Below are 17693 nucleotides of genomic sequence, written 5' to 3'. Positions count from 1 at the left end.
ACAGACCTTCCCCCGCCGAACAAAACCGACGCGCAGAATCACGCCAACAAAAAGAACGCCGCCACGCCAACAACAACAAACGGACGAGCCCCCAGTTTGTCACGACCGGCACAGAGAGCCGTGACAACAATGAGGGAAGACCACGCTGTAAATACACACAGATGTATTTATTTAAAGAAATAACGCAAAGTATGTGAATGCAGCGTGTAAACGTGGACAATCAGTGGTGTCAAGTGGTTGCAAGTCAGTGTCTGATCAAACTAAGCTGTGGGCTGAGCGAGAGGGGCAGAGCAAAACAGCTCACAGCCTTATATAGGCAGGTGCGCTACAGCCAGATGCTCTGATCACTGGAACCGCCCATAGCACACCTACCTACGAACAAAAGAAAAACAGTTAAGCCGGGCCGTCACATATGTGTATTATAGATTACTGTTCCATAACTGGAATCATTCTTTTGCAGATTGCTTTGTTAACCAAGCTTAGACCCCTCCCTACAATATTTTCTACCTCTGCCAAAGCTATGTGGTAAATCCAGATTTTAACCCTGGTTTAGACCACTGTGTGCATACTTCGGTTGTCATTCACAGTTTAAGAATATTGTCCCAGAACCTGCTTTTCTTTTCCGACTGGGTGCACCACATCACACAAACAAAGCACTAGTTTGGACCCCTAACCAGATCAAGCACCCAGAGCCATCACTGGGCAAACAACCCGGGGCGACCATGCATCACACGGGACATTCAGAAGCACTGGGAATGAGTCCACAGCCTCATGGACCAGTCATGCACTGTACATATAAATAACAAGTACCATGTACTGAGGACAGACCAGACTGGACATTTAGCTACAGTACTCAGCAGCAAGGAGAGGTTATCTGGTCTTTCTCACCCCTAAAACACCCCATCAGACACTGTCCCCGGCCTTCTTTCCACTTTTGTTCCAAATATTTCCATGTTTTCCTTCCCTGGAGAAGCTGATTACCCCCTTACTGTTACTGTCAAAGCTTAAACCCTGAATTTAACAGCCACTGATGCAGTTATTCTGTTAAAGTCAGTCATATTAAAACATGTTAGAAAAAAGCTTCGCGGATCAAACAAATCAGTTTGTTTATGATAAAATAAAACTAGTTGCTGATGTGTTTATATGCTTCCACATGAATAACAAAAGTGATGTGATTTCATTTCATACCAGATTATCAAAAGCACTTTGACTCCACCTAACCCAGCATACAACACACACACACACACACATGTGCCCTCTGCACAGCACAGCCCGTGGGATCTCATTACGGTGCACCCTCTGCATTCACAGAAAAACAAGTCTCAACAACATCTTCTGCCTCCTTTATAACCACTCCTCAACTTTAATCTGCGTGGAACGAAGCGCGGTGGGAGGACCCAGGTAGAAGTCAGAACTGCACTAAATGCTGCAGCTGCAGGTGAACCAAGGAAGGAAATGGTTACACAACTAGTAAACATAAGACTAGTAGGCATAACAAGCTATGACGACGATCTGAATCTGGAGTTTTTAAATGGTCCGATTTTAATCCAGCTCAGTGTGATTGAGTTTAGTTTGTCGGGTGATTGTTAGTTACTTTGTCATTCCCCATGTGTGTGTTTAGGTTTGACCAAAGCACTACAAGTTGCTCTCACATGTCTTTTTGAGAGGTCAGTTCTCCTCGGTTCAGTTTGATCTCTTTAAGCTACACTTTACAGTATTATCTTTAGTTTGCCAAATTTTAAGGCCGCATAGTTGATTAATTTATTTGGATTCCGGTTTTCACGTTTAGTCAATAAAAGCCCCGTTTTTTAAATGACTTTTTGTGTCTTCATGGCTTTATTTAGGTCTGGTCTTACAATATTATAATCCTTATTCACACCTAGTTTCTCTTTAAATCCATATCCATTTTGAGCGTGGATGAGGCCATATTGAGAAGGAAAAATGAGGTATTTGGGTTTTTTTTAAGTCATTTGAAATCTAACCCAGCAATAACATGAAATTTAACGTTTAACCACTTTTTCAAGGTTACGCATGAAGTTAGAAATAAAATGGTCTGGATTTACTTTTTCATGACTAAACTAATTCCATATAAACAGATCTCAACCTTATTCTTTGAAAATAACAAAGCTTTGGTTCTTTAAAGGCATACAAACTTTTGGAAATCTGCTAAATTTTTGCTTCTAAAAAAACATCCATTCATCTGTTTCCCATACGAGCTTATTCCAGTGCAGGATCACAGGCAGCAGAGTCCATCGCAGCAATAACCAGGTAAAGGATAGGGTGCACCCGGGAAATCATAGGGCAACACAAAGACCCCGACTCACACACACAGTAAAATATTTATTTTATTCAATATTTTATGATTTTTTTTTTTTTTGTTTTACATATTTTTTATAAACTTTCTTCTAAATGATTTTACCAAAACAAAAAAAAAAAAGGTAAAGTGGAAAAACTATCTTTCGGGAGAAACATTTTGTCCTTTGATGAGCTAAAAGGAAAGAAAATTTGTCCTGGTTTTGCTTTTGGTCAGTGAGAAGAACGTAATACTTCCTGACTAAATCGCCCAAACAAAACAAAAACATCCACCTCCATAGAATGGAGGCTAAAAAGTCCCTGCTGCTACCATCGTCCTCCACTTCCTCCTCGCCTCATGATGACAATATGCTTTACAGACAGGGTCGTAGCATCTTCAGATGCTGCTTTTATAACAGATTTATAATAAAATGACAGAAAATATTCAAACTCTCATTTAACTTACAAAATCATAGATACGTTTTTTCACAGAACTTTGATTTGGATTAAGTGATTATTAGATTTCATATAATTATCATCTTTATAAATATCCTTTTAGTATAATTTTTTATGTGTTTTCTTTGTCATATTAAAACATGATTGAGTGTAGCTCCTGGTGGCTAAAAACATGCTGGAAACATGTGGACATGGCGGCTGGACGTTGACAGACTGTTACATCATGTGTTTGTTCTGACTACCATGACCCGCCACTGTCTGTTGTGATGGTGAAACACAATGAAACAGCAGCAGGGGACCCGTTTTACACTAAAAGCTTCTTTTCATGCTATAACGCTGACCCACATACAGTAAAGTCCAGGCACGCATCGCTGGCTCTGGTCATTTCAGCCACACAGCTGAAGCCGTCTGCTGAGTGACTGTTTCACACTCAGGAAGTGGTGCAGAGACGGCAGCCAGGGATGCAGCGTTAAGATGTTTTAATCAAAAAAACTGAAATGTCAAAAAACAGGTTAACTAGCAAACTAGCATAAAGATAACTAATTAAACCAGCAAGTGGGAACAGAAACCAAGGACTATAAATACTGGGAAACAGAACAAGACACAGGTGAAATGGATGAACTAATTGAGTCTTAATGAACGGCAGGTAAAACAGGAAATAAGACAAAGAGGAACTAAACAAGGAAAACTACAAAATAAAACAGGAATCCGTAACTAAAAAGACACAAAAAGACCAAACCATGACAATAATTGATTGTTGGCACAAACTCTAGATGGACGACTTGGTTTAACTATTCTTATTTAAACAGCTTAAATCTTTATGAGAAACCTTTTCAGATAAAAACTGGATTTAAAGATAAATTAGGCGACTAACAGAACAAATCTAGACAGATACATAAAGACAGGTTTTACAGCATTGCCACTGAAAAAACAAAGCTAATGAGAAGCAAAGAGGGGCAAATAATTCCACTGAGACAGCTTTACAACATCTTCACCTCAGCTGCAGGTTTACTCTGTCGCTTATAGCAACAATATCTGTGGCAACAGAGACTCAGAATCGATGATCCATATTTCTAACAAGACATTTCAAAGAGTCACACCTGCTCTGTACTGTGATCTTGATGTAAAATAAATTTACATTACATAAAAAAATTCAAGAAGGAAATTGTATTACATGGTAATACAAGTTTCTGTCTGAAAAGATGTCAGTGAGCTAAAAATAGTCACTTTGCAAACTGGATTTATGTGTTTTTAAAGGTCCATTATTGTATTTTTTCCTCAACAATTTCCTAGGGGTGTCAGAGGTCCAGTACTTTGTTAGACATATCACCTTCTTTTTTAGTGTAAAAAAGGAATTTGAAAGGACATCTATTTGCAGTGGGATCATGTTGAATTGTGCTCTACTGTTATATTTATTTTATTTGTAATATTTTTGCATTTAATGCTTGTTTGTTTTTTGGTTGTTTTTTTTATGCTTGTATTTCCTTTCTCTGGTTTAATTAATTACTTAATTTATTCTTGAATTAAGATTATGCTGAGGTTCTCGATAAGCCCTTATAGGGTTTTCAACCTCCCCAACACTGTAATTTATTTTATTATTTTATGCTTATTGTCTGTCATTTGAACCTGTCCTCTTACTTTTTTTGCTCCATGAAAGTTCTGCTGTTACTCTTAAAGTGCAAACTCAAAGAAATAAATTGTTTTTACCCCAAATTCAGCCTTGTTCTTTAATTTAAGCCATTCTCAAAGTGTCTCTAGTGGCTCTACTGAGAACAGGTCGTTTCTGTGACTGAACCTGTAAATATTCTCGAGCGATGCCTGTCCACGCCCGTCCTGGGCAGAGGATGCAGCTTTACCAGCGTCCTCTCAGTGATGTTAGAGACCAGGCTTAGGTAGCGGGTCAGTGGCAGTCTTCACTACCAGGGGGACTGTTTATTTCCCTTCATGAGGTCACAACAGGAAAAATCTCAGACTCACCCGTTCGAACACACATTCACTAAATAGTTGAGCAAGTAAGAGAGAGAAGACAGAATTTTTTTTAGTGTTGTACCACAGGATATGAGGACACATGTGACTGGAAGAAGACCTTTAGAAAGCAACTTTGCATGATATTGACACTTTAAGTTGTGCAGTCCAGTGATTTCCGTTTTTTATATGCAGAATTTTCCTTTTCTTTGAGAAGATGGGTTTATTAATATATTAATATAGTGTCAATACATCATGTCAAATGATAGAGAGGTCCAGTAAGCACTGTTTCAATCCTAGACCTCTGGTCTGAACACACAATCTGTCCAACTCTGAAGCAGATGGTCTCCAGCAGCAGAAGAACACACTCCTGTCAGTAAGAACCGGAAACTGAGGCTACAATTCACACACACTCACCAGAACTGGACAATAGAAGATGGAGAAACGGGAGATTCTCATCATGGATGTGAAACCAACAAATCTGCAACAACTGTGTGATGCTTCATGTCAATATAGAGCTAAATGTCCGAGGAACGTTTCCAGCACTTTGTTGACTTTATGAAACCAAGTATTAAGGCAGTTCTGAATGAAGAAGTAGGTCCAACCTAGTACTAGCAAGGTGGGCCTAGTAAAGTGGATCACAAGTGGATGAATACACTTATAATGAAAATGATCAATATGAAGTTTATCAGCGCAGTTTATTTTAAACAGACAGAAAGTGTGATGCATTTATTGTTTTACTTTGAGGCGAAGTTCCTCTTCCAGCCCTCACTGCCGTGGCTTTGCTCTGCAGGCTACATCTGTTCCAGTAAACCAGTAATCTGCACCTCATTCTGTCCACCCTGAACATCAATTTCAACCGAGGTGATGAGTTTAGCCGTGGATCTGTAAAACACCATGGACATGAGAGATTACAAATGACTCTGTCAGCCTTGTCTCACACCCTGTGTGTGTTACATCCACCCTCAGAGGCATTCAATCATTTTTCTGTTGCACTTTTCTGCAGTTTTAATCCCAAACTGAACTCACTAAAACTGCTTCTGTAAAGTTAGCTCTGCCACTCGCCACCTCGTCACTCCACCCTAACTCAAAGTCCCATCCCATCCGCCCTCCAGCTGTTCTGCCAGCTGTCTATTTTAGTCCACACAACACCCTTCAAGCAATTACTGTGTGAGTGGTCTCTGGAGCTCATCCAGAATATTCTCTCCTGAGGAGTTTAAGATAGCAGGAAGTAAATAGCAAACCACCGGGTATGGCTCATGAGTCACTTTAATAAAGAGTGACTGTCATAGATGTAAACTCAATTTAAATGGCCAGATCTGGAATGAACTGAAAGACAGCTGCAATGTGTTTCCTCCCAGTGGCGGAGTTAGACTTTTATACGTGGGGGTAGCGCTCGGCAATATGACCAAAATCTCACATCCCGATATAGCTCATTTTATACCCTCATAACAATATACATAATGATATAAAACTGTGTGTGTAATGTTGTGTCAGTCATCAGTTGTGTGTCAGATGTGCTTGGCAGCAGCAGCAGTGACCTCCTTCCATCTGGAACTATTGCCAGATGGCGTTTCACAGGTAAAAGCCTGTTGCGGATTTTGCATCTGAAGTTTATTATGAGCTCTTTCGCCAACACATGATGCTGCTTTTGCGGCTTTTGCTTGTTGCCTCTCTGTATTCTTTATCTTTTAGTGAATTACCCTCCTCTGAAACACATCTGCTACCGTCTTCTTCCATGTTTGTTTATGTACTGCAGCGTGCATCCCGTAGAGCCATATTGGCCTGTCTCCGCCTGTGTCCTTTGTTTTTCTGGTGAAAAAGTAAAAAATACACCCCCCTTTCTCTGCATTCATGTGTCTACCTATACAAAATAATACTGGTTACAGGATATAGTTCCCTACATTTTCATGCCACAGCTACTTTAACACTAGGTAGCATCCTAGCTAGCCTCTGTCAACTAGATTATTTGCTCTGGCTTAGTAAGCACTAATGTGTTAATTGAGGTATTCTTTAAGGATTTTATTCTATTTTCAGTTACAAAGTTAAATTTGTGATTAACTGAGTTGACTTTTGGTTTAGTTTAAATGCACTTGCTGAAAACTAAGAATGACATGTCCCCACATTAGCTTAAAACTAATCTAGCACTGCTACTTAGCTTCATGCTAACATTCGGTTAAATCCTTTGATAACATTAGTAGTCGTACTTTCACAAGAAAATATTCTCTTTTAAACATGTTCATTCAAACTCAATACTTTTGAAGGAAGAATAATTTTGAAACTTCTTTAAAATTTACTTTAAACTTGTGTAGTGACAGTGGTGGTACACGCAAGACGTTTCTGTTGGACATCCCCCTTTGCTGTCTCTCTGGCTCAGCTCCTGTTTCCTTTATTCATAAAAATTAATAAATGTTTCATATCTCTTTGTAGTTAATCTGATTACTTGTTGTCTTAATGCTTTAAATCAGTAGTGGTCCTGCTTCTTCAAGGTTTCTTCAGTGCATGTGCTTTGTTGACATTTTATATTATATAAGGGTGGTTTTGTCTGTTTTCCAACTAGTTTTGGTTTGTTTTGGGTCTTTTTTGTGATTTTAAAGTTTTTATATTCATTTGTTTTCCGATGGTAATAAACGTAGTCACTTGGCTGTGCCGTCCTAATCTAATCATCAGCTGATTCATGACACTCTTTAACATGTTGCCTTTATGTTCTTTAGGAAATTCACACCACAGGCTGTATCTTAAAGAAAGATTACAACAAAAGGTCTTGAGCGTGACCTACTGACCTGAAATTTCCATGCTTCATAAATATTTTGTTGTGGCATGATCCAGTTGCTCAGTGAAACGACCAGTTGCTTCTCTTAAGGCTTGTGTAATCTCCATGAATGGGGATTTTGTTTTCCTTGTTTTCAATCAGAATGAATTTCAGCCACATTCCCCTGTTGTTAGGTGAACAGATGGGTCCAACCCTCTTCCCTTTCTGTGTTTCTTCTCTCATTTAATCAGCAGGGATCAGCCTGCAGTGGAAATTACAGCAGATAGAAAATACACTCAAAAGTTAGATTTTTTATTTTTTTATTAATCGTTCTGAATATTAGGAGCTTTATATTTCAAACATGTGAAAAACATTTTGTCCCGGAGAATTTTAAGATGTGTACCCGGAGACTATGTGTGAAAACCGCCTGGAAATATGAGAGGTCATTCTATCCTGAGGGCAAACCGTTTGTTCTACGCTGGAACATACCAGAGATATTAAGGCAGGGGTGGTTGGGGGGTGTGTAAGCTACTGACTAAAGCATCATTACTTTTTAAATTAGAATGATGTATTGGCTTTCTGAGACAAGAGTTGTGATTGCAGAGGAGGTGCAGGGTCAGTGTTAATCACACCATCATTTCAGATCATTAAGGAAACTTGTAGTAAGTTTCTTGTGGCATGCCAGTTCATGTGTTCCAGTGTGGAAGCAGCACTGTCTCACATGCACTATTTTAAGGCGTGTGAGCATACTTGTTTTTTTGTTTTTTGTTTTTTTTGGCCTTACATAGTTTTAATGAGGAAAAAATGTTCCCAGTTATGAAGTAAACATAGTGAGATGTAAATATGGTGTTTAATTCAATTCAATTCAGCTTTATTTGTACAGCGCCACTTCACAACAATGTTTTCACAGGGCACTATACATAGACATATCAACATACACATCATTTCAAGCCAATTCATACATATCCTATAATAGAAACCAACTGATCAAGAAAGCTGGTTCTGTGCTTGGAGTAACTCTGGAGCCGCTGCAGCTGATTGTCCAAAGAAGAATGCTGCACAAACTGATGAAGATGATGGAGGATTCTTCACACCCTCTCCACAACACAGTGAAGAAAGAACAAAGTGTGTTCAGTGAGAGGTTTCTTCAGGTCCGATGTAACACTGAAAGATACAGAAGATCATTCCTGCCAGCAGCCATCAGCCTCCGGAACAAGATCTCCTCTAGTTAATTATATACTACAATGCTGAATTTCCCTTTGGGGATGAATAAAGTATTTTTCATTTTATTTCAACTGATTGCATCGAGTCATGAACCCATAAACATGTAAAGTTTAAAAATATATCCTAACCAGCTTCGATTCTTTGTTAACGAACCAGTTCAGTGATTTAAAGACAAAACCCCATCTGATTAAAAAAAAAAAAAAAATTGATCCAGTTGTTGAAATTATTAAAACAATTCTCATTTCACAATTAACATTTTCAGACGCTTCTGATTGGCTTCTGGTGGTGACTGACAGCGCTCCTAGGACGTCTCCACCAATCAGCAGAAGCGAGGGCGGGGCCTGGTTTACTGTAATCAATCCTCTGATGAACGCGTGAGCGCGTGTGTGCTCGTCTTCAGCCGCACAGGGAAGCCCTGCTGTCAGCGTGTTTATTCCTCAGCCAGGCCGGAGAAGCGACATGGGGGAGAGGTTCGTGGTGGTCCCTGTAGACGGAGGAGGGGGGGAGCGCCTGGACGCGGCTGCAGCTGAACAGGCACCCGGCGGCGTCGGACCTGCAGCGGCGTTGGAGGACTCCGTGTTCGGACCGCAGGACTCCGACTTCGTTCCGATCCTGGAGTACAACAGGGAGCCTAATAAGTACGGTAAGACCTCTGTCCCAGACAGACTCCGTGTCCCACTTCTTATCTGGCCATCACCTACCAGCCACCTTCAGGGGATTAGACGGCGCCTGTCCCCGGGCTCAGCGCGCTGTCTGCGGGACGGTTCTTGTCAGGAACCAGAACCAGCACTTCCAAATAAACCTAGAATAAAAATTAACATTTTATTTAAATAACTTGTTTCCTGGGGGTTAGTGATTGATTTGAATAAGTTATAAAACTTTATTTCCGAGTTATTTAATGAACAAATCTCTACTGGAACTTAATAAGAAGTTCTCTAAAAACTGTTTTCCTCTTTATAACATGTTTGATTAAAATCCAGTTAATTCTACCTGCTTTTTCCAACAATACAAAGTGATAAGAAGCTAAAGAAACATGAGACTGGATTATAAATCTGACTTTTCAGCTTCTCCATCAGCTCATACGTAAAGCTTTGCAGATTTCTTTATATCATATATGGCTTATTTATTATTTATCTTGCAGAATAGTAAAGTATTTTTGTGTCACGTCGTTCAACAAAGCATAAAGCAGAGTTTGGGAGCAGTTTTTATTTAACATGTGTTATTAAACTTAATTTAACTCTACCTGCTGTGTCCAACAATACAAAGTAATAAGAAGCTAAAGAAACATGAGACTGGATTATAAATCTGACTTTTCAGCTTCTCCATCAGCTCATATGTTAAACTTTCTAGATTTCTTTATATCAAGCATGGCTTATTTATTATTTATCCTGCAGAATAGTAAAGTATTTTTATGTCACGTCGTTCAACAAAGCATAAAGCAGAGTTTGGGAGCAGTTTTTATTCTCAGGCTTTCAGGCAAACAAAGTGCTTCTATAGCAACAGGTTAGATGGGAGGCTGAATAAAGGCCCTGAAAAAGGCTGCTCATCCAAGCATGCAGAATGACTGTGCTGATGACTTACCGTGTTCCTGGACAAGCTGTTGTGTGTGTGTGTGTGTGTGTGTGTGTGTGTGTGTGTGTGTGTGTGTGTGTGTGTGTGTGTGATCGGTGATCAGTGGAGCACACACAGGTTGGTGATTCTCTTTTGATTTGCGTTTTTGTTTAAGAAAACAGTGAACACGAGCCAAACAGCTTCTTCAGAGGAAGTAGATATATAAACTAAGAAATGGACATTATGGTTTTGGTCATAAATCTTGGTGATGGAGGAGGGTTGTTATCGACTGGGTCTGTCAGGGTGTTTTATTAGCTCCCACAAAAATGTCCCTCAGGATCCAGAGACGGCGTGAAGCGCTGGTAAAACGTCCCTTTGTGGTCTCAGGAAAACCACTGATGATTTTTTAGGTACACCAGCTCATTTATCATGTTAATTGTCTGTGAACAGGTCAGATCAGCCAATCACATGGCAGCATTTAGTCATGTAGAAGTGATAAGGAAGACTTCCTGGAGTTCACCAAACTCACCAGAAATACATAATAAAAAATGGGAAAACTGGTTTGATGAGTCTCCAGTTCAATTGGTCATTGTTCCCCTTCATACCAACATGACATGGTTTAACCAGCACAGCCTATCTGAGTGTTGCTGACCATCTCCATCCCTTTATGAACACAGTGTAGCATCTTCTGATGGCAAATCTGCAGCGACCATGCCATGCTTCATGTTGATATGGAGCTAAATCTCCACAGGATGTTTCCATGGAGATACCAGCAAGGTGTACATAATAAAGTGGCCTGTTCATAAACATCTGTGTTGCATTAACTTGTCTTGTAAATTCTTCAGAGTAATACTTAAACTGCATAGATAGATTTTACCATCTTCACATTTCAGGCAAGATGGAAAAATCCTGAAGATTGTTTTGAGTTGGGTTTTCTGGACAGAGTAACGTCAGCGTGACGGTGGGTGTAAGAACTATAGCTCAGCACTGTGCTCATATGTTTCCTCTTCTATAACCTGTACAGCATGTCAGGACCTGTGTTTTCTCTTTCACTGCACAGATTGAATCTGATTTTACATCAGAGCTGCTGGAAGGCCGTCGCGCGCCGCTCTAACTGCCTCTCCTGCAGCTTGCAGGGAACCAAAACAAAGCAAGACGAGCGGAAACACGTGGCTGTAACTGAGTTTTCTGCGTGTAGACGCTGCGGTGATCAGACATAACTCTGATCTGTGTAGTGTCTAATACAGGGTCTAATTGTAGATTTAAGTCACCGTGACGTTTGGAGCACTTCACATGCTTTACCACATCCAGATAACATGTTTTCATTTCATTATTGATGACATTAAAACTAGTCTACTAATCAGTTTTTAATCTAGACAACTTCAATAAGCACTATAAATGTCTTTTCCCAGTATTTACTGGCATCCTACGTCCCTGTAGTGTCCTTTTATCACATTAATTCTTGTAGAACTGCTTCACTTCCTTTATCTGTGAAATTAGTTTAATGCAGTCAGCACATGACTGGTTGTTTTGCAGTTTTTATTGATTAGTTTGTGCTTCTTCTATGTGGGGAAGCTGATGGGTGCAGCAGATAATGTTGGTGTGATGGACAATCAGGCATTTTCCATTACAGACGAGCTACCTTGTGCTATTTTTAGCAACACCGGGTGGCTTGTTGCATACCAGGGTGCTCTTTGGTGAGCTTCCTCTTTCATTTCTAACTTTTATTTTCTCTGTCAGGGTGTGGAAGGACCCTCAAAGGTGCTGATTGATTTTTACTTACTATGTTCCCCCCTCAGAGCTCAGATCAAGTTTTTATTCCAAATCCCAAAGTCACATGCAGCTTTTCAGCCATTAATGTCTTTATTGGCTTTTTATATGGTCACACCCAATATTATTAAAGTACTTTTTAACTGGAACATTGTGTTTTTTCTGCTACAGGGTTACAAAACAGATGTTTAAAGAGAGATATAGTGTCACATATTGTAAAGAGGAAGTGTGGTGATGAAGAAACAGAAACAATTGGGGAAAAAAAGCTGTTTTTGTCAATCGTGGCCGTTTGTTAATGCTGACTCATCGTTCTTAACCCCTGATGGGGATTTAGTCATTCTTCTGTTTCATGTTGAGTATTCTGATCATGTGACAAACACACAACAGAAACTATTTATATAATTATATGTTTTCTTCCTGCTGTTTGGTATTTACAGTTTATTCTACTATTTACCTACTAACTTCACAAAACCAACTCAGCTGCATTAAAAACGTTTTCCTGGCTTTAGAGGATCTTTATTTTTCTTCTTTTGACACACACAGAACTTTCTTCATGAATGTTTTCTGAAATTAAGATGATAATTTCACAGATTTATCTCTTGTTTATGGTTTAATTTGGACAACCCAGGTAAAAATCCCTTAGTTGACAGTCACCTGGCAACTACCATCGGGATCCCGACCCCCAAACTGGGGGTCAGGAGACACTGATGGAGTCTCTGAATAAACACAGCATTTCGATGCTGGCTAGTTGTCCTTCAGGATGGGATTTAAATACTTTGACAACTTCAAAATATCACCTAAAATTAAACGATCCATCATAATTTCCCACTCAGAGTTACACTCTACTGGTGCTTGCGGGGGAGGTGTGTGTGTGTGTGTGCGTGGGGGGGGGGGGTTACAGGAGATCTAGCAGAGTTTTAAGGGTTAAGCCAAACTCTCCGGGCATATAATGATAGATTAATGACATATGTGGGACTTTTTGACAATTAATCTGATCAAACTAAATAACTTTCTGATTTCGGTAACCATGGCAACAACATGGATGTTGTTTTTAAACTAGATGAAAGATGTCCCCTTGTATTTGGGTCGGAACTGAGCGAAAGTGAAACATTAACCCCACTGGTGATGTTTTAAACTAAAACCTCCATAAAAGAAATCAATAAAAGCTGCTGTTATGAGGCAGCGAGATGCTCGGACACCATTGTTGACTGTTGCGTGTAAACAAGGAACAGCTGGAGGAAAGACCCACCACAAGACCAGCTGGAGAGGCCACACAGGACTGGGTTTAGTGGTGGCCCAGTTGGTGTACGTGTGCCGACAGCCAGCGAGGCTCCAAATAAAGCCGAGGGCGGCACATGATACTCAAGGTGCCTCTTTCAATCATGAATGCAAACGCAGACATGCAAACACAAGCAAGCCAATGACGACATTGTAAAATGACATGTTCATTTACTGACCCAGTAAATCACGTCTCATTCCCAGTTTACCCATTATAAATGATAATAAAAGCTCTGCTGTGTATCTTTTTAGACAGCCCTGCTCTCCTGTTTTACTGCATTTCTTTTCCCAGCTGATCTGCCTTCACATTTAGATACCCTACATTTATTTCAGCTCCGCTTTATTTACTTTACAGTTCCAGAAGCACACGAGGGGAACCCAAAGGGCAGAAAACACATCAAACAACGTCATTAAAATGAAAACAATCTAAACACTGCAAACCTAAAACTGATAATCAAAGCAAGTTGGAAATAATAGTAGTTCTATAGTGATAAAAACAAGGATTTATAATAAAATGATTACGTATCAGAATATAGGGGAGGGGCTTTTACACAGACACGGTTCTGTTTCTGGCGAACCAGCCCGCATTCACACCAGTTTAACCAGAACCAACTTGAGTGAAGTGAGCAGAGAGGACCCCATTGCATTCTGGGACATCTGCCAGCAGCCTCGGCCTATTGGAGCAGAACCAGAGGGATGGATCCGGGCCACCAAGCCAGACCTACCCAGAGGATTTACCTGGAAGGAAAGTTTGAAGCCTGATCCTACAGGTAGTCTTATACAGCATAATCACAGAGCACACTGGACAGGTACATGTAGCAGCACACCTGAAACTAATCATCACAATGTCTGAAGAAGACGCAGCGCTCCCAGCTTAACCAGTGTTTTATTTAACCAGTGTTTATATGTGTATACGCTGCACAGAAAGGCAGCATTTCTCATTAATCATAACATACAGTAGCTTAAACATGGGAAACTTCAGGGCCAGCGCGGTCCTGAAGGGACACTGTCCTGCAGGGTTTGGATGTTTCCTGCTGCAGCACATGTGGATGAACCTAATACGTCGTACTAGTGTGGAACGTAACAACGAGCTGTTGAGGAGAGCAGTTTGATCTGAATCAGAGCAGGGAAACATCTAAAACATGCAGGACTGAGGCCCTCAGACAAGAGCTGGACATCTAGGATCTCTTCTGTGTTTTCACTGATTTTTCCCAGGCAAGTTGTGGCAACTTGCGGCAGGTTGATGCCACTGCTGCGATTTGAGTCGCTGTTTGTTTCCAGATTAAGATCAGCAGCCAAAGAATGAAGTCTGGTGTTACTAATACAGCCCTCACAAACACTCGTCTGTCCCGTTGCAGCCGGGTTTTCTCAGAAGTGCTGTGAAAGTCAGAAACTAGTAAATCTACCTCAGATAAGGTAACACATGCATCGGTGGGTGTGGTTTCTATGCCTGCATGGCGAAGACCCGCTTTTTTTACAGCTGGAGGGAGGGGCTATGAATTCTTTTAGATTTTCTTTGTGATGTAGAGGAGCACCAAGTTTACCTCTACGTCATGAAAAACAAAGCCTGGTTTTACGCTTTGGGGGGGGCGTTCCGAGTCATTTTTGACCCAGATTTTTGAAGAAATGAAAAAATACTAATTTTAACAGCAGTACAGGCGGTTTTTATCACCGTTAAGTAAAATGTGTTGTTTACAGCTAAAAACAGACGTCATGAGGTGGAATCTAGGACCGAATGACTGGCTGCTGAAGACGTCTTTTCAGAAAAAGACGTTTTTTGACGTCTTCTGTGGTTTGCGTTTCTATATATGGAAAGTCGTTTTAGCCTGGTGAGTGTCAAAACGCCTCCCAAGCGTGCCTCCCGAGCACGTACCATACATGTTGTGAATGCATCCCAAAGACGCCCCAACACACACACCCAGCCAAATCGGCCCCCACATCCTGCAGTCCCGAAACATGAGCCATAATTCACCAAAACACACGGAGCCGTCTGCTCTACGGAGATGCCTGGTAGCCAGTGAGGTAAATATTTAAAAACACAGCATTTCGATGCTGGCTAGTTGTCCTTCAGGATGGGATTTAAATACTTTGACAACTTCAAAATATCACCTAAAATTAAACGATCCATCATAATTTCCCACTCAGAGTTACACTCTACTGGTGCTTGCGGGGGAGGTGTGTGTGTGTGTGTGCGTGGGGGGGGGGGGGTTACAGGAGATCTAGCAGAGTTTTAAGGGTTAAGCCAAACTCTCCGGGCATATAATGATAGATTAATGACATATGTGGGACTTTTTGACAATTAATCTGATCAAACTAAATAACTTTCTGATTTCGGTAACCATGGCAACAACATGGATGTTGTTTTTAAACTAGATGAAAGATGTCCCCTTGTATTTGGGTCGGAACTGAGCGAAAGTGAAACATTAACCCCACTGGTGACGTTTTAAACTAAAACCTCCATAAAAGAAATCAATAAAAGCTGCTGTTATGAGGCAGCGAGATGCTCGGACACCATTGTTGACTGTTGCGTGTAAACAAGGAACAGCTGGAGGAAAGACCCACCACAAGACCAGCTGGAGAGGCCACACAGGACTGGGTTTAGTGGTGGCCCAGTTGGTGTACGTGTGCCGACAGCCAGCGAGGCTCCAAATAAAGCCGAGGGCGGCACATGATACTCAAGGTGCCTCATGAAAAACAAAGCCTGGTTTTACGCTTTGGGGGGGGCGTTCCGAGTAATTTTTGACCCAGATTTTTGAAGAAATGAAAAAATACTAATTTTAACAGCAGTACAGGCGGTTTTTATTACCGTTAAGTAAAATGTGTTGTTTACAGCTAAAAACAGACGTCATGAGGTGGAATCTAGGACCGAATGACTGGCTGCTGAAGACGTCTTTTCAGAAAAAGACATTTTTTGACGTCTTCTGTGGTTTGCGTTTCTATATATGGAAAGTCGTTTTAGCCTGGTGAGTGTCAAAACGTCTCCCAAGCGTGCCTCCCGAGCACGTACCATACATGTTGTGAATGCATCCCAAAGACGCCCCAACACACACATCCAGCCAAATCGGCCCCCACATCCTGCAGTCCCGAAACATGAGCCATAATTCACCAAAACACACGGAGCCGTCTGCTCTACGGAGATGCCTGGTAGCCAGTGAGGTAAATATTTAAAAACACAAGTCAAAGACTTATAGAGCCTGTTAAACTCCTTATTAATACATATATCCAATCATCCAATCCCACGGCAGAAACTTCCAACCGTCATGCAGACATGGTGAAGATGACTTGTCAAAGTTCAAGTTGAGCATCAGAATGGAAGAAAGGAGATTTAATTGACCTTGTGGCATGGTTGGTGGTTATTGGGATTTTCACACACAACCATTAAGTCCGTCAGGATCAGCTACTGGTGGTGGAATGGTGTGTGGAGATTTTCATGTCCCACTTTGGTCCCATTTGTCCCATTTAACCCCAACAGCTTACCTGACTGTCATCATGGATGTGCAGGAACTGTGTGATGCTTCATGTGGAGCAAAATTTCTCAGGAATGTTTTCACCTTGTTTAATTTATGATACGAAGAATGAAGGCAGTTCTGGAGGGAAAAACGGGTCCAAACCAGTACTAGGATGAAGGACCTGATGAAGTGGTTTATGTGTGTTGTGTTCTTTTAAACCTGGACAAGTCTGAACAGGATTATGTTACAAAATGTGTTGAGAGTCAAAACAAGAAAATGAAATGAGTCGAGGATGAAGAGTTAATATGATGTGGACACAAAACACTGCAGGTGATGTGTGTGTGTGTGTTTTATTGCTACATGATTATCAGCTCCAGTATTCATGTTTCATCTCTAGTAGGACATATAACATAGATTTAAAGTTTCCATGTTTGCATATTTAAATGATAATAAATCAGTTCTCTAGATTTAATCTGAAATCTGACTGTTGCTGAGAAATAAATATTCAGGAAAAAACTCCCAACAACTGAAGTTGTTGACAGGCTGCAGGCTGACAAACATCAGAGCTGCTGCTGCTTCATGGACGTTGTGGGAAAAATGACATAACTTTTCCATGGATGCTGCTTTGCATTTGAGCTGGTGGGATTTTCCAGCGCCTGGGCATTCGTATGGGCACGGCATTTACCATGAGTCATTCTAGCCTCGTTGTCTTTGTAACAGTAAATACTGTTGCAGGACGAAAATAAGTTGCAGAGAGCTAAACTTGTCAGGACGGTGGTGAAGATGTAGACCCAAATGCAGGGAGTCGGGAACTGGGATGCCGGTTGAAGACTGATTTTTTTTAACAATGGAACTCGGAAGACAAACTCAGGGAACTTACACAACAAAATGATTCAGCAAAAACCAAACAGAAACAGAGGGAATAAATACACTGAACAGAACAAGACACAGGGGAA

The 17693-nt window shown here is 40.8% G+C and overlaps 1 protein-coding gene across 1 annotated transcript in view; it reads left to right on the top strand.

Annotated features, from left to right (window-relative positions):
- Window positions 1–9292: 9292 nt before the first annotated feature.
- slc12a7b (solute carrier family 12 member 7b) overlaps window positions 9293–17693 on the top strand; it is a 75273-nt gene continuing 66872 nt past the window's right edge. Inside the window, exon 1 of the mRNA XM_079259749.1 lies at window positions 9293–9332. The gene's annotated coding sequence lies outside the window, so the exon portion shown is untranslated. The remainder of the gene's footprint in view (window positions 9333–17693) is intronic.

This window comes from Telmatherina bonti (assembly GCF_933228915.1).
Source record: "Telmatherina bonti genome assembly, chromosome: 20".
In the NCBI taxonomy this organism is placed as follows: domain Eukaryota; kingdom Metazoa; phylum Chordata; class Actinopteri; order Atheriniformes; family Telmatherinidae; genus Telmatherina; species Telmatherina bonti.
The sequence above is the reverse complement of the archived record's forward strand: the minus strand, read 5'-3'. Positions and strand labels throughout refer to the sequence as shown.